Source organism: Tachypleus tridentatus, chromosome 2 (assembly GCF_004210375.1).
Source record: "Tachypleus tridentatus isolate NWPU-2018 chromosome 2, ASM421037v1, whole genome shotgun sequence".
In the NCBI taxonomy this organism is placed as follows: domain Eukaryota; kingdom Metazoa; phylum Arthropoda; class Merostomata; order Xiphosura; family Limulidae; genus Tachypleus; species Tachypleus tridentatus.
The window spans coordinates 119,031,458-119,057,045 of NC_134826.1; the positions used below are offsets into that span (position 1 = coordinate 119,031,458).

The window sequence follows — 25,588 nt, forward strand, 5'->3', positions numbered from 1 at the left end:
TATTATTATTATAAGTTTTCTTAAATTTTTCCTGAACAAGAGTGTTGTGTGTAGGTGAGTAGGATTATGAATTTGATGGTTTATGATTTGAAACTGTTATCGCAAAAAAAGTGATATATACTTAGGTGCCATTGGTGACTTCATAACTGCCAAATCATAGTGTATGAAAACGATTTGGTTTTTGTTTCCTATTCATTACAAAAATACACAATTTGTATAAATTATTTGTTTAGCGCGGGTATCGGAACCCGACGTTTAGCAAGAAAAGCCCACAGGCGATTTTTGTTTACTAAAGTATTGTAAGACCTATCTACCCTTTATTTTATGTAGTGGTACTGCTGTTAACATATATTGTGCTAACATTTCGCAAATAATGTTCAAATTATCTATCTATTTTTGTGCCATTTATTATGACTCAACGGTACGTTTGAGGACTTATAATACTAACAATTGTAGTTCGATTACCAGGGAGTGGTACACTGCAACTTTGAGATTAAAGAAACAAGTAAACTGTCAGTACCTAAGGGGGGCATACATGGTCTGCCCTATTGAATAATTGTATGCATGTTATAACTCAGTACAAAGAACCGACAAAATACTTTCGATGGAATCACTAATTTTTTTTACTACACTACTTTTATATGGTTTCTAATAATGTTGCACGTCGTTAATGTAAAAAAAAAGTCACTTTACGTGCTATACTTAATCAAAGTTAAGGGCCTCAAGGTGACTTGACTCTATAATTTACTTTAAATGACACATTAATAACATTATTTGACAGGAATAAGTAAATAAATTAGAATGGAAAACAAATTATAATGAAACTCACAATACGAACATGTCATCACCTTGATGGTTGGTTGATTAGTTCCATTACGTATCTAATATAAAAAACTAAAAAAAATTTGGCAACATATTGATAAAATATTAGCATGAGTAAAATAAAGTGTTTAATGTGAAGGGAAAACATGCACATGGAAATAAGTGGCTTCAGACTCCAAAACATTAGAAAATGGATAATAAACATCATCTAGCGTTGAAAGCAATCAGTCAGACACAACTATATATTTCAAATTATTATACGTTATTTTATCCAATTTTATATTATTTTACTATCCGACGCCACAAAAATCACAGTAGTAGATATAAAGTAAGTTTTGATGGCGACTGCATTTGTTTTATTAAAAACGACACGCTATCTGAACATATTCTATAAAACCTTTTAGTTGAGATTTGTATGACCCATGATAAAAAGATATGCATTCAGGTCGTTCACTTGTTTGTCGTTATGTTCATCTATCCACTAGTTAGGTCAACCACTCGTATCCTTTCCCTTTTAGCTATCCATTCATTATGTAGTAATTTACTAATTTATATAACTACTCATTGTCTTTGGCATATTACAGCACTTTTTTATTTATCTACGCCTATTTGATAGTTAATATTTCATGGCTGGCTCTTAATCCACATAATAGAGTCTCTTTTATCCAAACTTATGCTTATAAATTCTTTAAATATAAATCTGGTCTCGATTTCCAACAACATATGTTCCGTTTTTCAGTCTGTTTGTTTTTTTATCTATCAAATCATTTGAGGACCCGTTGAATCATATTTTTAATTATTCAGCTATCTCTGTGTCTTCATCCGTCAATATCTTTATTATGGTTTAAATTCTTCCGGATTTTAACTGGACCTTATTTCTTCTCGTTTCAATGGTAGTATTTTATTTCATACCTAAGTCATCCATACGTCGTTTTTTGTTTTTTTCTTTGCAACTTTAATATGTGCTGATTTATCTACTTATCTACTCTCTCATTTTTTCAAAATATTTTAAAGCCACCTGTAACACTTTCTGTTAATTGTCATTTAGACAGCTTATTAATCTATCGGTAAGGCTGTCTGTCTATGTAATCAATATTCTATCCATTACGATAAGATTGTATGATATCTTAATTAATGGAAAACTGAAATTTGAAAGCGAACGAATCTGTTGAGCTTCGAGTCAAGTTTAATAGTATTTTTTACCATCTCAGTCAATATTATTACTGTTTATTTTGGGTAATTAGATAATTACCCAAATTAGGTAATATCATTGTTTAATTATTTTTTATTCTCTTATAAAATTTCAGTACCATAAATTAACGGGATATTTTGCTCATTCTCTGTCCGAGAAAACACACTTGGTTATAACTATATGAGTCATAATTTGCTGCAGTAATTAGGTATTATATGTAATCAGAAAAGTAATGTGTGTGAGTGTGTGCGTATATGGAAAGCTTTTAAAGTTCCATTAACTTATGCAAAAATAAAATTAGGAGTAGATAAGTACAGAAGATTTCATTGTCAATATATGCGTAAGGGAAGGATGGGTGTAAATAGTACATTGTAAAGGGGAAGATATTAGGGAATAGATCGATCTTTCCTCAGATCCCCATCTCAGCCATCAGTGTTTATGTGCGTTAAGGTTTAATGTGCTAATTTCTTCATTTGTTTATAGACATTTATATTACCAGTTATAAGTTTTTATTTCATCTCTCTCTACCATTTTTGAATCTACGTGAATGAGTCAAGTATTAAATAAAAAATCTTAAAACCCTAGCGATTTTGAAAGGTCAACTTTTCGAAAGCGCATGGGTTTTGTTTGTTTTTTATATTTCATCAATACTTGACTCAGATACCCAGATTTTAAGAATGTCGCCTCATCTGGTGTCTCTTACTAGATGAATCGATCACACCATTGACTCAAAGTATCTATTGTACAAGTGTTTAGTGTATAACACGTGTTGGAAAATAGGTTTAACCAACTTGGGTTTAAACTTTGCAGTCATTGAGATGCCCTGCACAGTCATTAGGTTTGTTCAGAACTTAAAGTACCCAACCGCATTCATGAGTCGTATAAGTAAATCATTTATCAGTTTTAATTACTTTAAATATACAAGCATTACCTCTACAGTTGTATAAGCCTTGTGCATTTAAAATAAGATACCATAACTAAATAAATATTTCGTATATTAAGTAAGAGCTCCTCTACTATTAACCATAACTATAATATACTATTAACCATGTTACTATGATATACTATTAACTGTGTTGCTACATTACTGTAATATACTATTAACCATCTTACTATGATATACTATTAACTGTGTACCTACGTTACTATAATATACTGTGTACTTTGTTAATATTAGATACTATTAACTATGTAGATATATCACTATAATATAATATTAACTATGTACCTATATTGCTATAATATCACTTGCCAGAATTTGTTAGGTGATCGTACTAGTGAGTCACTGTCCAATTATATTAACCACCAAGTTTTCTGCTTAGAAACTATAATTGATCTTACAATCTTATTTCTTAATGACAGAAACTGTGTGACGAACGTAATGCATGAATGCTAAACAACTAAAAATATGTGGCTTCTTGACTAGAGTAGTGAATAATTTATTTAGAAAATCACTTTGCCTGTGCTATAGATATGTACTTTAAAACCGAGAATTAGTTAAAATATTGACGAACAAATGTCAATATTTGATTAGAGTTGCCCAAAAGTTGGAGGTAAGTACTGTTGTCTTCCTTATAGTCCATTAGTTTCAATTGGGACGGCAAGCGCTGATAGCCCTCCTGTTTCTAACCGCTAATTTCCGAAAAAAAAAGTACAAAGTTATAAACGAAATAGGGAACTTTTTTGTTGTTTAATTCTTTTAAGCAATTCAAATCTTAAAGTTATTTGTAAAACAGAACCACAGGATGCTTTATATTTGATGCACAAGAATGTTCAATAGTTTTTGGTGTGATTTTTGTTCTGAAAAGTTATGAAGTTACTCAACTGAAAACATAGGTAGCTTTGTTTTACGAAATATTGTAAATACGTAATCACAATGTTTAATACCTAAACTAAATATCGTACACAAGTCTAGTTATTTTATAAGACTTTTTACAGCAGGTTTGTCACACAAGTGTTCCTCAGATCAAAGTTTGTTTCTTGATGGTCGTAAACCAGAAAATTATGAGATTTTAGTCAAATCTCCTGGAAGAAGCCCATAACCGTCCCTGCGTTTCACATGTTACATTATTTAAATTAAAATAACAAATATCCACTTCAAACCATATGAATATACAATGGAGAACTCCATATAATGAAATTTTTAACAACAGTACTAAAAGAAGTCTTGACGTGCTTGTGTCTCGTGTAAGCAACATAAAATGATGTTTTTCATACATGTTTCAGAAAAGCTTTTAAGCAGACTTCTTTACAGAAAGTAAAATATAGTAATTCGGTTATCCAAAAGCTAGAATTTTTCCTTAAATTTTCTTCTTTTTAACGTTGTTATGATATATTAACCACATCTGAAGGCTCAAGGGCTTAATGAAACGTCAAATGTTGTAAAGGGTGCACCGTGGAATATCTATGATGATAGTGGTAAAGAGAAGAAACAAATTAGGTTGTAGTTCCTGTCCTTATACATTACTGGGATAAAATATCTAACTAAATAGGAATGATCTGTGGTAGATGTCAGTCGCAAGATTAACTCTATTAATAACGCTATTTAAGTTGAAATAATATAAAATGTTTCCCAATATTCTGGAGGTAGCTTTAGAAGTTCATATATCACACACAAATTAAAATATAATTAGAATTTATAAGGGAAAACTTTACTATCATAGGTAAGAAATAATGTAAATTGCCACTCTGTTCAGTTTTATACAAATCTGGTACCCTGTAGTTTGTCATGTGATCTCAGATGTAAACGGTGATTTTACAATCTGCGTTCAGTGTGACACTGCTCTACAGTATGGAGTATTATCAAACAACAGGAGCAGGTGACACCAGATTTGCATGGTTATAGTCAACACTGATAAGTTTCTGGGATATATTTTACTACTCCTATAGAGTAAAAAAAAAAAACGAGCATATTTAGTATTTTAAATCATTTTATGGTATGCGACTAATCTCCCAAAGGTGTCGTATACATTGTGTTGTTTAGTTTGGGTGTCATTCTATTTGGTCAAACCGTACACATTGTGCTGTTTAGTTTGGGTGTCATTCCATTTGGTCCAACCGCTCTTCTTTTTCAATATATGTGTTGACAGGTGTAGAATGGCCAGTACAAGTTTTTATCACCATCAGGATAAAGTCAGGACCAAGTGTTTTACATTAGATACGGACACAGGATGTGATCTTTGATACGTGTTATTTTAGAGGTACCATCTCATCAGATGTAGAGACTAGATCTTTCAACAGTGCTTGCTGCAGCTCAAACCATATTTCTACCACCAACAAGTACGATTAGATTGTGAGAAAACATAACATAAATAATCAACCATTTGCAATTCCAAACACGCAGTTGAACATCAATTGTATGATTCGCATAATACCAAAATGGAATTATTTTAAAATAGTGATTTAAGTTATTATTATACCTGTAATATTATAAATTCAGGTTATCCTTTAACTGTTTCATGGAATATATTTGTCCATACAGTTAAATTATTCCAATCACACAAAATAAGGTTATTTTGAATATCAAATATCTTCGTTTTACTGAAATTATGTTTGTTTGTTTGTTTTGGAATTTCGCACAAAGCTACTCGAGGGCTATCTGTGCTAGCCGTCCCTAATTTAGGAGTGTAAGACTAGAGGGAAGGCAGCTAGTCATCACCACCCACCGCCAACTCTTGGGCTACTCTTTTACCAACGAATAGTGGGATTGACCGTCACATTATAACGCCCCCACGGCTGAAAGGGGCGAGCATATTTGGCGCGACCGGGATGCGAACCCGCGACCCTCAGATTACGAGTCGCACGCCTTAACACGCTTGGCCATGCCGGGCCTCTGAAATTATGTATCACACACATATAACATCAAAATTATACATCTCGAGTCCTGTGATCCATCAGACCAATAACGTGTTTATTTTGTCAAAAATCTATAAATTTTTTTGTTTTGTAACAGATAAAGCACTATATTGTAAATTAGTATGAAATGATACTGTCGGGCACTGATATGCAGTTTACCAAACAATATATGCTTATCTTATGATTTTTAAAGTATATGCAATGCTCCAAGGAATGCTCAAAAAATGGCTTCTATACTGTAGACATCAGTGGTGCCTCCTAGTGGCATAGCGATATCTGTGAACTTAAGCGCTAGAAACCAAGTTTCAATACCCGTGATGGGCTGAAAACAGATAGCTCATTCTTTTGCTTTGTGCTTAACTTTAAACAAACAAATTTCATTGGAACAGATAGAAATTGAGAAATATCTGGAAGTAGTCCCAAAATTTCAGCTACAATAAGGTTCAGTATCATCTTACTTACCAGGTCAATATCTTGAAGTAGTCCCAAACTTTCAGCTACAATAAGATTCAGTATCATCTTACTTACCAGGTCAATATCTGGAAGTAGTCCCAACTTTCAGCTACAATAAGTTTCAGTATCATCTTACTTACCAGGTCAATTCAAACAGTACCTGGCAACGTTTAAAAATATCCCAGTTAATATTACCAGAGGTGAGCCACTTTTCAGCATAATAATAACATAAACTCAGAAGGTTCCATAAGTTGTCAGAAGATGTGAGAGGTTTATACAGTTGTTTATGGTTGTTGATTGGTTGCTGATCAGTAATCATGTTTGGGGTTATATGGTTTTTATTCATTTCCGTCAAGACTTCTTGAACCTGCATGTTTTTTTAACATCATGAAAGTAGTTACTTTTAACATCTTGTTTCGTCAGAACAGCATAGGCAGGATTAAATACCTCATATTGTTTTCCTAACACGTTTACTATACCATGAGTGCAAAAACAGTAAAAAAAAAACAATTGCATCACATGCTGATAGGTATTGATTATTCACACTTTTCATTCGAAATATAATTAAAGCAACGCTTTCTGCGTTTGCATATGACATACGCGAGCATCCAACTGTTTTCTTTCTTTGTTTGTTAAAATGTAAGCACAAAGATAAATAAATGGTTTCTAGTATTTTAAGTATTCAGACATGCCGCTGTGCCACTAGGGGGCTATCTAAATGTTTTGACCGTAATACGAAAACGTTTTGGAATGTTCTTTAGATGTAATGATGAAGGTAGTAAAATCATGACCAATTTTCAATATATAATCAATTGATAATCCAGTCTGATGCCTGTGGCTCGTCAACAGTCTGTCCCAAAGGGTATTCATTCTATCCGTCATTAACCATCTGTTGGCGGTATATATATATATACATATATTTATTTCCATTGTCGATAAATTATGATGACAAATGTCTTTGAACAGCAGGTTAGCGAAACGATTTAATGACGTTATCTCTTCATAGCCATTCATACCACTATAATTTACAAGCGAAAACGAACTTTATTGTGTAACTTATTACGACCAAACATGGCAAGATACGTCCCGTGTATTGAATCACTTTACCTTGGAAAAAAGTTAGTACTGAGCCAAATATAACCAGTATTGATCAATCGGCAGAAAAAATGTGCAAATATCAAGAGCTAAACACCAAAAAGGCAGCGGCGACTGAATTGAGAGGGATATCCACAATGTTGAATGTGAGCTAATCAACGAAAACAGTGATCGGATTGAGAGGGATATCTACGATGCTGAAGGTGAGCTAATCAACGAAAACAGTGACCGATTGAAAGGGATATCAATGATATTGACGGTGAGCTAATCAACGAAAAGAGTGACAGCATTTAGAGTGATATCCACAATGTTGAAGGTGAGCTAATCAACGAAAACAGTGATTGGATTCAGAGGGAAATACACAATGTTGAAGGTGAGCTAATCAACAAAAAAACAGTGATAATTGCTAGCTAATCAACAAAAACAGTGATTGGATTCAGAGGGAAATACACAATGTTGAAGGTGAGCTAATCAACAAAAACAGTGACAGGATTTAGAGGGATATTTACAATGTTGAAGGTGAGATAATCAACGAAAACAGTGACAGGATTTAGAAGGATATTCACAATGTTGAAAGTGAGATAATCAACGAAAACAGTGATTGGATTTACAGAGATATCCACAATGTTCAAGGTGAGCTAATAAAAAAAAAAAGTGACAGGATGTAAAGAAATATTTATAATGTTGTAGGCTAGCTAATCAACGAAAACAATTACCGAATTGAAAGTGATATCAATGATGTTGACGTTGAGCTAATCAACGAAAACAATGGCCGGATTGAGAGGGATATTCAAAATGTTGAAAGTGAGCTAATCAACGAAAACAGTGACCGGATTGAGAGGAATACCTACAACGTTGAAAGTGAGCTAATCAACGAAAACAGTGATTGAATTTACAGAAATATCCACAATGTTTAAGGTGAGCTAATCAACGAAAACAGTGACAGGATTTAGATAAATATTTATAATGTTGTAGGCTAGCTAATCACCGGATTGAGAAATCCACAAGTGATTGGCAAATCAACGAAAACAGAGATATTGAAAGGAATATTGATGGTTGACTAATCAACAAAAACAGTGACAAGATTTAGAAGGATATCCACAATGTTGAAGGTGATCTAATCAACGAAATCAGTGGCCGGACTCAGAGGGATATCCACAATGTTGAAGGTGAGCTAATCAACGAAAACAGTGACTGGATTGAGAGGGAGATCCCCAATTTTGAAGGCGAGCTAATCAACGAAAACAGTGACAGGATTTAGGAGAATGTTCACAATGTTGTAGGTGAGCTAATACACAAAAGCAGTGACCGGATTGAGAGGGATATCCACAATCTTGAAATTGAGCAAATCAACGAAAACAGTGAACGGATTGAAAGGAATATCAATGATGTTGACTCTGAGCTAATCAACAAAAACAGTGGCCGGATTGAGAGGGATATCCACAATGTTGAATGTGAGCTAATCAATAAAACAGTGGCCGGATTGAGAGGGATATCTACAACGTTGAAAGTGAGCTAATCAACGAAAACAGTGAACGGATTGAAAGGGATATCCACAATGTTGAAAGTAAGCTACTCAACGTAAACAGTGACCGGATTGAGACGGATATTCACAATGTTGAAGGTGAGCTAATAAACGAAAACAGTGATCGGATTCAGAGGGATATCCACAGTGTTGAATGTGAGCTAATCAACCAAAACACTGACCAGATTGAGAAAGATATCCACAATCTTGAAGGTGAACTAATCAACGAAAACAGTGACCGGATTGAGAGGGATATCTACAACGTTGAAGGTAAGCTAATAAATGAAAACACTGACCGGATTGAGAGGGATATCCACAATGTTGAAGGTGAACTAAGCAACGAAAACAATGATTGGATTTACAAAGATATCCACAATGTTCAAGGTGAGCTAATCAACAAAATCAGTGACCGGATTGAGAGGGATATCCACAATCTTGAAATTGAGCAAATCCACAAAAACACTGACCGGATTGAGAGGGATATCTACAACGTTAAAGTTGAGCTAATAAACGAAAACAGTGACTGGATTGAGAGGGATATCTGCAACGTTGAAGTTGAACTAATCAACGAAAACAGTGACTGGATTGAGAGAAATATCCACAATGTTGAAGGTGAGCTAATCAACGAAAACAGTAGCCGGATTGAGACGGATATTCACAATGTTGAAGGTGAGCTAATCAACAAAAACGGTTACCGGATTGAGAGGTATATCGACAACGTTGAAGGTGAGCTAATCAACGAAAACACTGACCGGATTGAAAGTGATATCAATGATGTTGACGTTGAGCTAATCAACGAAAACAATGGCCGGATTGAGAGGGATATCCAAAATGTTGAAGGTGAGCTAATAAACAAAGTAGTGACCGGATTGAGAGGGATATCAACAATGTTGAAGGTGAGCTAATTACGAAAACAGTGACCGGATTGAAAGGATATCAATGATGTTGATGGTGAGCTAATCAACGAAAACAGTAACCGGTTTTAGAGGGATATGCACAATGTTAAAGGTGAGCTAAGCAACAAAAACAGTGACCGGATTTAGAGGGATATCTATGATGTTGAGTGTGAACCGTACTTTATCACGTCATTATCGCTATGACTAAAACTGGTAAACATGTTTTAAATTTGAGGAAAACATTTTCCTTTTCATCTTTACTTGTTCTTCAGTAGATTGCTATTAAAAATGTCAATTAAATATGAGAAGTAAAAAATAATTTTTTTCCTGGTAATTTTAAAAGTAACTCAAAAATTGTACACGATAGTGGATTCAGAGCTAACACACTTCAAACAGTGTTTTTCTTTTTTGGTGTTACAAATTAGTAATTCACCTTGCTTTTATAACGAACATATTTACTTGCGCAGCTTTTATCGATGTAAAATAAACAAACCATAAACCATGCATGTGTTAGGGTTAACGGGTGAGTTAAATCATGAAAAAAACATGCAGCAAAAAATTCACAAAGAAAGGAAAATATTAAGAACTCACCTGAAAATACTCCCAACATCCTTCTGAATATTTACTGTTTCATTTATGTTTTATCTTTAAGACGTCAATGAAAAAATAGTTTCTTATCTTCATCGTAACGAGATTCATTGATACAACAATAAGGATCACAGAGGGAAGAGAATGACATTCTTTTTCTTAACATAATCAATTATTTTTGACAATCTGGAAGATTCTTCCTTTCACCCCTTGCATTGCAGTTTAATCTCAGCATTTACAGAGTTTACTGAATGGAACGTTCAGTTGATTTTAAGGGCTGACACAATTATTGCCTATATAAGATCTGAGAAAATAAAATGTCAAAAGAAGTGAACAAATTAGCTTAATCAACACAGAAAATAATGTATCGTTTGTAGACACAATCCGAATATATGAATTAGCGAATAACCAGATGCAACAACTAGTGATTTAAAACTAGCTGGAGTATCCGTCCCCTGGGCGAAAGTTATGTATATTCGTGATTAATGTTGTTTTGTTTGCTATTAAGCACAAAATTACACAAAAGTCTCTCTCCTTGCTCTGTCCACGACTTATATCTAAACCCGGTTTCAAGCGGTATCATTTCGCAGACATAATACCGTGCTATTTGGGGGCCCATGGTTATTGAAGGGGAAGGGTTATTTTAGGACATGAAAAGCTGCTTCCTTTATATATAATAGTAAAAAAACGCAAAAACGTCCATACAAACTGCAAAACAGAAAATGTGAATTCATACATTTGCATGTACCTTCGCATAGACTCACCAAACCTTCATGCCAAATTTGGTATATATCCATGAAAAGAAGTTGAAGAACTGATAAAAAAGTTTCTATGTACCACCGCATGGCCTAATGAACCTCCATACCAAAATTTTGATGAAGATTCATTCACACCCTGTAAAATAATTACATGAACATAAAACTGATAGTACTATTACATATATATATATATACAAATTACTGTCCACCGTAATTTTAAATAAATCTGGCTAATTAGAATTTTTACCGTAATTGTTTAATGAAAATCATTCACTCAACAACGACTACACGATTAAACGTGGCCCGGTAAGCCCAGATGGTTAAAATAAAGTATAGACAAACGTTTTGACCTCCTTAGGTCATCTTCAGGTTAACTTGCTAATACTCGTATCAGTCATCTTGAGAATACATTTGTACTTCAAGTGAGCTTCTCGTTATTACGAGATTATAAGTTAATGTGCTTTATTCGATAGAATTACAAAAAATTGTTTGAACATTTGTGTGTAGTAAGTGTGGTTGTGTACGTCAGAAAAATCTGGAATTTAGCGTGGAAAAGTCCAGGGGATAATTGAAAATAATGTTGAAGCCCTAACGTTTCATAATGTTATCACGCAATACTTTGTTTTAGATATGCAAAAAAATAAACAGAAGAAAAGCAATTTAAAAATAAATTTGCTTTGGTTAACAAGCGCTAGTTTAGCATTCCATCAGTACAGACAAAAAAACACGTTAAGGAATTTTGTTTGTCTGTTTTTTAATTTCGCGCATAGCTACACAAAGGCTACCTGCACTAGCAGTCCCTAAATTAGCAGAGTAAGACGGGGAGTCGAACCCGCGACACCTGGATTAGGAATCGAGCGCCTTAACCGTACACAGAGTATTCATAGCTTTCAACCATGCTGTTTCGAAAGTTTAAAATCATACAATCGATACTTTCAACGTTCTGAAAGAGATTAGTGGTAGAATGATAATTAAAGTATATGTGAATAGCTTTATGTACACCAGTATATCGAACACTGCTTTTATATAACATGAAAAATTGAGTATGTATATTTACTTGCTATTTGTTAATGTTTCATAATGTTTGATCATTTCGCAACCAAAATGCGTAGAAACAAACTTTAAATCTAATTTTCACTAGAAAGTGGGGCCCTGCACGGCCAGATGGTTAAGGCACTGGACTCGTAATCCGAGGGTTGCGGGTTTGGATCCCCGTCACACCAAATATGCTCGCCCTTTCAGCCGTGGGCTTTATAATGTGACGGTCAATCCCCCTATTCATTAGTAAAAGAGTGGCCCAAGAGTTGGCGGTGAGTGGTGCTGACTAACTATCTTTCATCTAGTCTTACACTGCTAAATTAGGGACGGCTAGCGCAGATAGCCCTCCTGTAGCTTTGCGCGAAATTCACAGCAAATTAAACCACAAGAAAGAGATTTATAGCACGATAAAATATCGTTCACATTATTTTGCTTCACTCAGTTATGATTCATACCAAACAGTGGGAAACTAAAACTGCACTTAGTTGTTTACTGCTGGAATAACCTTTAAACAGTTTTCGGCAAACTTCCGAATAATGCTTTTCGAACACAAAGTTACACACTATGTGGCGATATTTAAAGCACGTCTTCGTTATGATAATCCACAGTGTCACTTAGCTATCGCGCTCGTACATCATGTCGTTATGGTAACTCCTTGTGCTTTCTCACTGATGTGAATATTCCAGCAAAGTCAGAAGAAAAACATCAAAATGCATTATGAACATTAATAACTTTTGTCATTCCTACAGAGATGTCCAGTAAAATGTTTGGTGATGAATAGTCTACTATAATTTAGAGAAAACATCAAAAAAGTTTATTTGAAACGAAGGGAAAGAATGATTTGGGTGATATGACTTGAATATTATACACTTTAAAAAATTTGATTTTCACAATCAGTAACCAGAGAAAACAAACCTTCTTGTTCTCTCCATTTTAAAAAACTGATCAACACCGATTATTCCATTTTCATATCAAACTGCTCTTCACATATCTTTCATAGAATTGAATTTTAAAGAGATACTTGCGGCTGAAATGTTAAGTGGTTTCATTTTCCTTTAGCACTTTAAAAAAAACACCTTCGATTTCTAAAAGTAATAACGATTCAAAAATTCGTCACACAACCCAGAAAAAGACAAAATTTATATTCTATTAAGTAACAATTAAAAACTATTTCTTTTATTTAATAAAATAAAGCAACAGTCTACTGTGTTTGTTATTTATAAAAATAGCATTCGATACAGCTTATCCCATAACAAACTTCAGAAAAATTTACAGCTAACCACCAAAAATGACCAACAGAAGACTTACAACTTGTCACAATACATAGTAACAGACAAAGATGCAGCCTAACACATTACATAATTTTCTCCCAAACGGAATACCAATCAAGGCGATACTGCCCACAATATTACATAACAATCTGAGTAGTAAAGCTTAATATATTATTTAATAATAAAAATATTGAAAGCGTATTACACGCTAAACAAATAGAAGCACTACAGCACGCCATATACTGAAATATTACTTTTATTGCTTTATTTGCTAATATTGGTTCGTTTTCCGTTTATATATCTGGCCATTTAATAATAACACAAGGCACAAACAGAGCCTAATAAAGGCTTATCGGTGAGAGCTGATGCGTTAAAGGTAAATTAAATAAGGAAAATAGCATTACTAGTGCTCTTCATTCTAACACTTGGAGTGTTTCTGGAAATAGTTTGAATCTCGCACAAAGCTAGCCGTCCCTAATTTAGTAGTGTAAGACAAGAGGGAAGGTAGTTAGTCATCATCACCCACCGCCAACTCTTTGTCTACTCTTTTATCAACGAATAGTGGGATTGACCGTAACATTGTAACACCCGACGGCTGAAAGGACGAGCATGTTTGGTTGTGACAAGGATTAGAACTCGCGACCCTCAGATTACGAGTTGAGTGCCTTAACCATCTGGCCAAGGTGGGCCTTCTAAAAATATTGGCGGGGAAAGTGTTAAAAATTCGATGGAAATGAGACCTTATTTGCAAGATCGTTACCTTATGGATGTCTTATTAGAACCGCATTACTAACTGTAACTTCTGTTTGTTGTGTAACTAAAAAGAAATAGGATTCTAATAGAGTAGTACTAGTATCTTTTGGAAGTAAATAAAACTGATAAACTATCTATTGTAACAGTCTTCTAATATACTTTTGTGCTGAACAGAGCTGACGTGAAATATCTATATTACCAATACTTTCTGCAAGTTCCAGAGATGAAAAGAAACGATGAAGAAAACATGATACGGAGAGATCCTGCTTTGAAATTGTACGTGAACTACAAGGTGTATGTTATACTTTAAGGTACATTAACTGTTCTATTTATTATATTCGAATAGAAATGTTAAAGTATAAGTGTGTATGTTTTAGAACTAAATATAAATGACAAGGATTTATTATAGCAACAGTAACTTTCACCAGTTTCTCCTCTGGTGAAAGTGAACTGTACGGTACAATTTATCTGTCTGCGTAAAGTGTACTCAAAGTTGAATATAAATGGCGTAAAAAACGAGTCCACTTTCTTTATGTAAATGTAGTGAATATCTTTGGTAGTGTTTATATAAATACTTTAAAGTATTTGTTAAAACAATACTTTCTGTTTGAGTTTGACTCGCAATATGAGAGTCGCGGGTTCAAATCCCCGTGCCACCAAACATGCTCACTCTTTCAGCCATGAGAGCGTCATAAGTTATGATCAATCCAGCTATTTGTTGGTAAAAGAGTAGTTCAAGAGCTGGTGGTTTGTGGTGATGATTAGCTGTCTTTCCTCCAGTCTATCACTGCTAAATTAGGGACAGCCAGCGCAAAGCTTCAGCAACGATGAACTCCACTGGTGATAAGCAAAGAACACAGAGCTAGCTAACTCCCTGTAAAGTAAGTTGTACCTACATAAACTCGAAATTAATTCGCTTATAGTGAAGGTTCAATAAGAAATCAAGGAAGTTCCAAAATGAAAACTCGATATTTTTGTAAGTTTGTAAAATTTTTATACATAGGTCATTATTTTTAATAACCTTTATTGTAAATTGTATTATTGTTTGCATATTAAAATATATTTGTATTAAAAATGTGCGTATCAATCTTATTGACAAGTATAATAAATTTGATACATAACGATATCTATTTAACTTCTAAATCTGAATTACAGTTTAACTCAAACTTAGTCTTTGAAACTGTAATACATAACAACATTAATAGATAAGACCGTGTGTTCTATTATATACTGTACAGTAAAAAGGTCTATTAATGATATTATTATATTGAGTAAGTGTACATTCTGTGGTATTAACATTATTTTTGAATGATAGAAATGTTTGTAGCAAGTTTACTCTCTTAAGAAAACATTTTTGAAATAATATGATACTTTTGTAACAAATGTGCACTGTGATGCTGAGTTCTTTAGGAATGATAAAAAATGTTTGTAGGAAATGTACACCTCATGGTACTAAAGTTTGGAAAATAAACAGAATGTTTGTAGCAAGTTGACGCCATCGAAGAATAATGTTTGGAAATTAAATAAAATGTCTGTAACATTTTTACACCATGGAATACTAATATCTGAAAATGAAATAACAAATAACATGTTTGTAAATAAATAAAAACATCAGTAGCAAAGTACACTATTTAGTACTAATATTTGAAAATGAAGTAAAATATTTCTAAGACTATACACTAGGCGGTACTAATGTTTGTAAGTGAAGTAAGGAGTTTCTAGAAAGTATACACTAGGTGGTACTAATGTTTTTAAATTAATAAGACAATTTATAACAAAGTACACTATTTGGTACTAATGTATGGAAATTAAATAAACTGTTTCTATGAAGTACACACTAGGTGGTGCTAATATTTGTAAATGAAGTAAAACGTTTCTAGCAAATGTACACTAGGCGTACTAACATTTGTAAATGAAGTAAAGTATTTATAATAAGCTTGCATTTTGTGTTACTAAAATTCTTGAAAAACAACATTAAAAGATATGAAATGTGTGATAAACTAGATAACGTACAAAATAATTACTTTCCGTCTTTATGGATATAAACGTGTTACAACATCCCACAAACACTATAACAGGTAACCATACTCTGTTAAAATATCACGTAAACACTACAGCAGATACTACACCCTTTTGCAGCGTACAAACACCATAACAGATAACATATCCTGTTATTACATAATGTGAACATTGTAACAAATAAGATATCCTATTAAAACATCATACAAATACTGTAAAAGATAGCATGAACTCTTACAATATTATACAAACACTATAACAGACAGCATATCATGTTACAACATCACGGCAACGCTGTAAAAGACAAGATATTATGTTACAACATCATACAAACTGTAGCAGATAACATATCCTGCTACAACATGATATAAACTGCAGCAGATAACATATTCTGTTACATCACATAAACTGTAGCAGATAACATATCCTATTACAACATCATATAAGCTGTAGCAGATAACATATCCTATTACATCATCATATAAGCTGTAGCAGATAACATATTCTATTACAACATCATATAAACGACACAGTAGATAACAAAAAATGAACAAACCCCGTCTCATCAGATACAAAATCAGTTACAATAAAACACAGACGAAATTCGAAATTAATACGCACTACTTCCATTTCTATTAAACATGTTTCAGTATCACACGAACAGAAGATTAGGTCATAAATCCTTAACCTTTTGAAAATAGAGCTTCTTCTAATAAATCGTGTCTTCTTCATACACATCTGAGCACGACTTCTTACCAGACGACATTAAATTCATCAGATCGCAGATAATGATCTGTTGTTATTTTTCAAAAATACTTCACCAGATAATACATACATGGTAAAACAAAGTGCACTCTATCTTCTTCAGTCTATTACAACGTGATATACTTGCCAACATAATTACTGAAAATATTTTCTTTCTATAATACACACTTATTTAATCGTCAACTACAATATTCGGCAATTGGTTCGTTTGTTTTGTGTGATTTCGCGCAAAGCTAGTATTGGGTTAACTCTATTAGGTGTCCCTAATTTGGAAGTGATAGACTAGAGGGAAGGTAGTTAGACAACACCATCCTCACGGCTCAAAATATCTTTATCGACAAATAGTAGGATTGACGGTCACATTATAATGACTCCGCGGCTGAAAGGGACAGCATTTTCTCATACGTGTTTCAATTTTGCGACCCACAACTTGAAAGTCGATTTCTTAGCCACTAGGCCAAGCCGTCGACATATGGTATAGTCATCGAAACATTTACTGCCTTATGTACTTGTCGATTAAAGGAAGCATTAGTTATATATACAGCGTTATCAAGAGAATTTCCCCATCTGGTACACTTATCGACAAAATTCAGCGCGTTGTAGACTTACCTACAACATATGTAATATAAAATATTTACCAGTTGATATTCTTACATATGGTATTTATTATATTATATTATATAATTATATTCAAAATGTCCGTTTCATATAATTTTTACCAAAAAGTACTAATATGTATACATACTTTTTACATCTTTCGATTGTAAGAAAAATATAGTTATTTTGATATATTTGGTCAGTGATTTCATTGGTTTTATAAGGACCTTGAAAATGTAATGCGTTTACTACGAAAATATCTTTCCGCTTTCGCGTATCACTATTAAAGAAACTTTACACTCATCCAATGCCACAATCAAATGTTCCTAAACTCCCAGTGTTTTTAATATTTCACACTTTTCTGCTGAGAAGAAAAACATTAAAGAGATTTACGGGATGTTTTTCATGACTGTATTTTAAATGATTAATAAACATTAGATTCGTTTAATCAGTTGCTTTCAAAGATCTGTGCACTTTTTTCCTGCAGTTCAATGTTTTGTCTTTCTATAGTGTTAGCTTCGAGTAAAACCACCTGTGTCTCTGAACAAACATTAATATCACCTGTTTCTATCTGGACTGCTGAATCACTTATTTAATTAATGTTCTTACTTCTTTTAATACAGTGGTTCCCAACCAGAGGTGCTTGCACCCCAAAGGGGTGCGAAATAGCGTTCCAGGTGGTGCGAGATAAGATTTTTTCTTTTCCAAATGTTTCGTTTTTGTTTATATATCATTAAAAACTAATTATAAAAAATTGTTTTGACCACCTTCACCTTTATTCTTAAATAAATAATTACTATGAGGGGTGCGAGAACATATTAAAATTTTTAGGGGTGCGGGGCATAAAAAAAAGGTTGGGAATCACTGTTTTAATAGTAAATAACGAGCAGCATACCTGCAGGAGTGGTGGTAGTCCTAGTAATTATGCCATAAAGAGACCAATTTAATCATATTTTTAAAAGAAACAAATATGCACCACTTTTAATTTTGTTTTCACTAAAAATGCTGACCACTAATATTTCACTTAATATGATTCTCTCAAGATTTCATTGCAACTGCCTAAATGTCTTTATATAAATGAAGGCTGTATTTTCTCATTAGATATAACCACAAGACCTTTTATCTGAACAGGAAAAAATAAAAAATTATAGAAACATTAAATAATAGTAATCACAACTCGCCAATGCTTAGTTCTCTCTTTCTTTTTACATGTTTGTGTTGACGATTTCAGAAAAAAAACTAATACATAAGTACTTCTTCTGTACCCGTGACTGGATACTAGTCAAGACGAAGTAGTAATAATGTAGTAACATTTCTGTGTATCTGTCATTATTTAAATTAACATATATACACACTTCTCTACCCTTGACTACATACGTGGCCTAGTCAAACACGAATAACGTATTAATGCTTATAAGTATTATACATACATATATATATTTCATACATATAGGAATGATTACACGAAACAGATTCATTCTCTAAATTTGAACTACTGACAGGGGGAAAGCAAGCAGTCAACAGCACTCTACCACGCTAAGGGATTGCCTGTCACTCCTTTAATGCACCCACAGTTTAAAGTGAGGAGAATATTTTGTGTTATTGCATAGATTCGAACCGGCTTACTATCTCAGAAATTCAGAGGTCTATGACAGTACCAATTCACGCCTCAAAGTAAAGACTTAAAGAAGTATATACAAGCTGTTAAACAAACTGTGCTTATAATACAGTTTTATTTTTCCTTAATATCTTGATGATAAAATAACTTTCGTGGATTTATATTTTCAACACAGTTGCCTTACCTTTTCTGATAAGCTGTAAAAGCCTTTAGAAGTTTCTAAGCGTATTCGCTGGTGTTGGATGCAGTCAGCCACGAGTCTCTCTACAAAACTATCCCGCAGTGAAATGGCTGTTTTTGTCTCGTCTCTCCAGCCTTTCTGTAGCTGTTAAACCTGTCCAGTAAACAATATAGTTAGTGTCTTGTTGCATTAAGTGTCTAGTAAGTAATAATTTAAATTCAGCTTTCTAGTAAATGACTTGCACTATCCTGTACACTGTAGCTGTTGTTATTGTTATACCATTTTAACTCTTCAGGAAATCATATATCCATTGTTATACTACTCTAACTATCCAGTAAACGCATAGCTGCTGTCTTACTACTCCAAATATCCATTAAAGCATATCGCTATTTCTGCCCTATTCAAAACCTCTAATTAATCGTATAGCAGTTGCTATACTAATCAAACTGTCCAATAAACTATATAGCTATTGTTATAGGACTCCATCGCTCAAGTAAATCATATAGTCAGTCCCATACTATTCCAACTCTCTGGTAAACAATATAGATAGTGTCTTACTACTATAACTATCCAGTAAACTATACAGCAATTGTTATAATACTACAACTCTCCAGTAAGCCATAAAGTTATTATTATGCTATTCTTAATATCGAGTAAATCATATAGCCGTAGACCTACTAATCCAACTCTCTAGTAAATCATACAGATAGTATCTTACTTCTATAACTCTTTAGTAAACCATATAGTTATTGTTATAATACTTTAGCTCTCTACTAAATCATATAGGTATTGTTATACTACTCTAACACTTGATAAATCATATATCAATGTCTTACTATTCCAACTCTCGTAAACAATACAGATGGTGTCTTCATAAGCATTACAGCTATTGTTGTATTACTTAAACAATACAGAAAACCGTATATTTATTGTTATACTACTATATCTCTCCAGTGAACTACATATATCTAATGGTAACCTTCTCCAACTCTCCAGTAAACCATATAGCTATTATTATGCTATTCTTACTATCGAGTAAATCATATAGCTAGAGTCTTACACTCCAACTCTCCAGTAAGCCATACAAATAATGTTTTACTACTGCAACTCTTCAGTAAGTCATTCTGATATTGTTATACAACTCCAACTTTTTAGTAAGCCACATAGTTATTGTATTTTAACGAAAACTCTCCACTAAGCCACATACCTAGTGTTTTACGAACTGTTTAGTGTAAGAAAACAGTTCATGTCTTTTGCTCTATTGATGGCCAACAAACAATATAGTTTGTATTTGCAATCCAAGTCAATCCAGTAAATAACATCAATAACAATAATCTGGCTTACATAAAATGAACAATTACGCTAATAACGGTCTCACTGCTCCAGTTTATCGGTGTAAGTAATTTAAGTAGTTTCTTGAAGTCTCGAAGTAAACAATATAATGTAGCTAGTGTTCTTATGATACCACAAACCAGTAAGCAATGGAACTAGTATGTTATTGTTCAAATATCCTATATGTATATGTTTCAAAAACTAAATAAACGATTCATCAAAAGTCTTAAACGTTATATTTAGTACCTTTCTTTTGAAATTTTCTACTAAAATAAATGTCTATTATCCTGTTTTTCCATTACTTTAATAAACAACAGCTAATGTCCCGTTCTAACTTTTCTGTGAGCAATATGAGCTAGTTTATTCCTGTTCCAAGTTTACAATAACTAGTTAGTTACCAATATTTTTATCTTACTGCTTGCGAAACTCCAAGCTATCAACTTCTGGCTAGTCGCTGCTGCAGTTTCCCATCAATCCAGAATTGTCAGTCTTTATTAAGTTTTTCAACAGAATTAGGCCTTGTTAGATTTTACAGAACCTACGCGTTTCTGTAAATTAGGAACGACACGACGGATCAGTTCGACAACGAAAAGTAAGAAGGAAGAGTGAAAGGTCTCATTTGCTGCACACGTATGACTCTTACTTACCAGCCGGCAGTTGTGCCGGATACACGGAGCCTTTGTGACGTGTCTGAAAAGGTGCGCGGTCGGCGCACGCAGCACTTCGAAAACAACTGGACGTTTATATACATTTATATATAACTAAAATAATATTAGGTTGTTGTGATTGTTTTAATAGCGTAAAACTAGACAATGTGCAATCAGCGCTCAACCCATCTATTTCTCTGTACTTTATTCAGGTTAATAGTTATAATATGCGTAATTTAGTATCTATTTCCTTCTTGCTGATTGAAAATAAAGCAATAGTAACTGTTTGTTTATGCTTTTGTAATACCAAGTATCTATGTGTAGTATTATGTACTCAAAGCGTTTTACATACATATTTTTACTTTCGAATAATTAAACATAGAAAATTAGCAAGTACTTAAACCCATTAATTCTTATCTAATTTGCAGTAATTTATGTCAAGTAATACAATTTTCCTTAAAATATACATATGGGTTTAATTTTTGTATACTAATAGAAAGTTTTTCTTCATGTATTTTTCTGTATTTGTTTTTAACATCATGCGATTAATGTATAGTAAAAATAAAGACATTTTGATATACAAATTCGTGTTCCTTGTTCTTACCTATGTTTAGTAACCAAGTAGGTTTTTGTTATATTTAATTATTGTGAATGAACGTTACGTCGAATCTTCTTAATTGATGTATGTTACAAACGTGTGTACAGATTAACACGTGTTGGTGCAAAACGTTAAATATCGTATGGTGTGAACACGAATATTTCTCCATGTTTTAAGATATGTCTCATTTCGAGATTTAATCTCATGTATCAGAGGTTTTGACAAATGTTAAACATACATTGGTTGTCAAGAGTTGTTATAAATCTATTGGGTTAACTGTGTTAGAGAACAAATAACAAAAATTATGATTACGAGAGAAAAATTTATTTGTTAAAGCCCTGACTCATACGAGTTCTAAGACTTACATATAACGATGTTAAATAATGAAAAAGAATTAGGGAGTTTTTCGCTGTAAAACTATAGCGTGTCAGTGCTTTTGGAGTTCAAAACCTTTTAAGTTTGCTCTATGCAAATGATAAAGGCTACATATTAATAGCTGTTATCTTTATAAGAGTGTATGAATACATTTGCTTCAATAAGTCAACAATATGTTGTTTGTTTGTTTTTGAATTTCGCACAAAACTATACGAGGGTTATCTGCGCTAGCCATCCCTAATTTTTCAATGAGAGGCAGGGGAAGGTAGCTTGTCATCACCACCTATCGCCAACTCGTGGGCTACTCTTTACAAACGAATAGTGGAATTGACCGTCACATTATAACGCCCCCACGACTGAAAGAGCGAGCATATTTGGTATTACGGGGATTCGAACCCGCGACCCTTGGAGTACGAGTCGAGTGCCTTAACCACCTGGCTATGCCGTTGGTGTTAGAAGTAAAAGTCTATTATCAAGAGTTTGGACAGACAAACAGTGAGGGTTGTTTAATTTATTGTCGTTTTTTCTCAACAAAAGAAATGAAAAATTAGTTCTAAGACCAGTATACAATAGTGTTAAATTAAATGTTCATTGGTTTTAAAACTTTCACATATATGTATAAGTAAAGTATTTTTAAAAAACTGTGAGACAGACCAACATTAGCTCTTTTAATTTTTATTCAGAAGTTGAGATATCCTGGTATTGTGAAAGACAAATTATGCTTTCTTTAGTTCTAAGATGGCCACATACTTGTGCTAAAATAAAATTTAAATGGCTTAGTTGTTGTAACGTTACGGTGCACTATAAACAGCCTCCCGCTCGTACAGTGGTACGTCTACGATTTACAATGCTAAAATCAGGGGTTCGATTCGCCTGGGTGGGCTCAGTAGATAGGCCGATGTAGCTTTGCTATAAAATACACATACACTCTAAATAAATAACAAAGATTCATTATGTGTTACACTCTGATGATAAACTCGAGAATAAAGACTGTAATAAATCTTAAAACATTTCCATTATCTGTCTTTTAAAGGGTTGTTATAAGTAAGGTATAAAACAGTATCAGCTCTTAGATTAAACACATTACTAAGTGAGTTATCAATAGTTCAAACAAAAAGTTTATTTAATTGATACAAATAATGTAAACTTTTCTTCGATAGGCAGATAGATGCAGCTCTGCTTAGTTTAATAAAATTCTTCTTTCCTGCTTAGAACTAAAGCGAATTGATATTCTTTGAAGTAACAAGCATCCGACATTTAAGAAAGTATCTACACTGTATTGTACATGGCACTACGTATTCGTCTACCAAACACTAATGATCTTCAGAAGTTCGAATAGTTATTTTATGGAATAATTTATAGTAAAACTGTTACCTTAACTAAAATGCACTTTATTCTAATCAAGTACTATTAAAATAAGAAACTAACGATAGAACCTTCACATCGGAAGTTAGGTAAGACAAGCCTAGTTACTATGGTTAATTCTAAATACCAGAGAAAGTCAATCTTTCATCTCTTTTATTCTAATCACATGCTATTACGAGAAGAAAGAATGAAATAACCTTCACGTAAGGAATTAGTCAAGGCTGGTTAGTTGCTCAGTGGGTTTTATAATTGAACAGCATTTGTAGGTTTTGTGTGTGTGTGGGAGTCAAATCAACTTTCCGTTCATTACAAACGGTATTACTGTGATGTAAAGAAGAAGAAAAATCATTCGAAGTGCATGTCAACCTTGTTTTTACTAAAAGCTTTTGTTTTTCTTTGTTATTCTTTAAACCTAGCAATTAAACAGTTGTCTAGTATAATTTCAGTTAGGGCGCTCGACTCCTAACTTGAGGGTCGCGGGTTCATTATCCCCTTCACACGAAACATATTGAGCAATTGGGGCGTTAAAATGTGACGATCAATCCCGCTATTCGTTGGTATAAAAGTAGCCGTAGAACTGGTGGATGGTAATGATAGACCAGCTGCCTTCCCTCTAGTCTTACACTGCTAACTTAGGGACGACTAGCACAGATAGCCCTCGTGTAGATTTGTGCGAAATTTAAAAAATAATAATTTCAATCTCGATCGTTCGTACCAAATAAAAATTATTTAATCTACAGCAAACAAAATGTGAAATGAAAACTTATCGATCGCAATGGAAAAATATAGTACAGACTTGTAGCTGTGGGATTTAAACTTTAAACATCAAATTAACGTACGGATTAATTTCAGTCTTAAGGGTTGGAGATATAAGAAAAACAGAGCATATCTTACAAATTTAAAACAAATTAGATAAAGCTTTTTAGCAAGCGCATAAACTGCTTGTCTAAAACAAAATATTATACAGAAAACCTTAAATTTAAAATTATAAAGTTAGACAATGCTCAGGGCCCGGCATGGCCAAGCGTGCTAAGGCGTGCGACTCGTAATCTGAGGGTCGCGGGTTCGCATCCCGGTCGCGCCAAACATGCTCGCCCTTTCAGCCGTGGGGACGTTATAATGTGACGGTCAATCCCACTATTCGTTGGTAAAAAAAGTAGCCCAAGAGTTGGCGGTGGGTGGTGATGACTAGCTGCCTTTCCTCTAGTCTTACACTGCTAAATTAGGGATGGCTAACACAGATAGCCCTCGAGTAGCTTTGTGCGAAATTCCAAAACAAACAAAGACAATGCTCAAATCGCGGAAACTCTAATTAGGAGATATATACTATTTAATGACTACGAACAGCACAAGCTAATTTAATTGTTCAATCAGTCAAAATTACATAGGTTTTATGACCAGTATTAAAAGTAAAACATGCTATGTTGTATAAATATATTTTGCAAGAATAAGCAAATATGGTTAAAGTAGATCTTATTGAAAGAAAATAAACTATACAAAAATTACTTTGATCAAAAAAATAAGTATATAGTAACTAAGACTTGTTTTACTTGTAATTTTGTCCTAAATTTGTGCAACATTTTCGTTTTCTTCAATAATCCAGATGATAAAATTTGGGTAATTCCGAAATGTTGAATAAGTATGTTTAGTGTTGTACCATTCGCAGTTATGTTCATTATCATGTTAAAACATGATTTCAGTATATTATAAGCATCTATAGAATAATGTTTTTTTACTAGTGATTGTCACAAACTGACTGTTCACAAATTGTTAAAAATATATGTAAAGCCCAATCGACAACGAAAGAATGGTTTACTCTGGAATAAAAAACATTTACATCAATAG

The 25,588-nt window shown here is 33.3% G+C and overlaps 1 pseudogene across 2 annotated transcripts in view; it reads right to left on the reverse strand.

Moving 5' to 3' along the window:
- The window catches only part of LOC143244935 (ras-related protein Rap1 pseudogene), a 34,454-nt pseudogene extending 13,014 nt beyond the window's left edge, over positions 1-21,440 (reverse strand). Inside the window, exons 1-2 of one of the 2 annotated variants that reach the window (XR_013025393.1) lie at positions 21,174-21,440; positions 19,430-19,579 (exon numbers count right to left, since the gene is read on the reverse strand). The product of XR_013025393.1 is annotated as a ras-related protein Rap1 pseudogene, transcript variant X2 (transcript). Of the gene's footprint in view, positions 1-19,429; positions 19,580-21,156 lie in introns of both variants that reach the window. The other variant, XR_013025392.1, reaches the window with a different exon arrangement.
- Between the last annotated feature and the right edge of the window lie 4,148 nt (positions 21,441-25,588).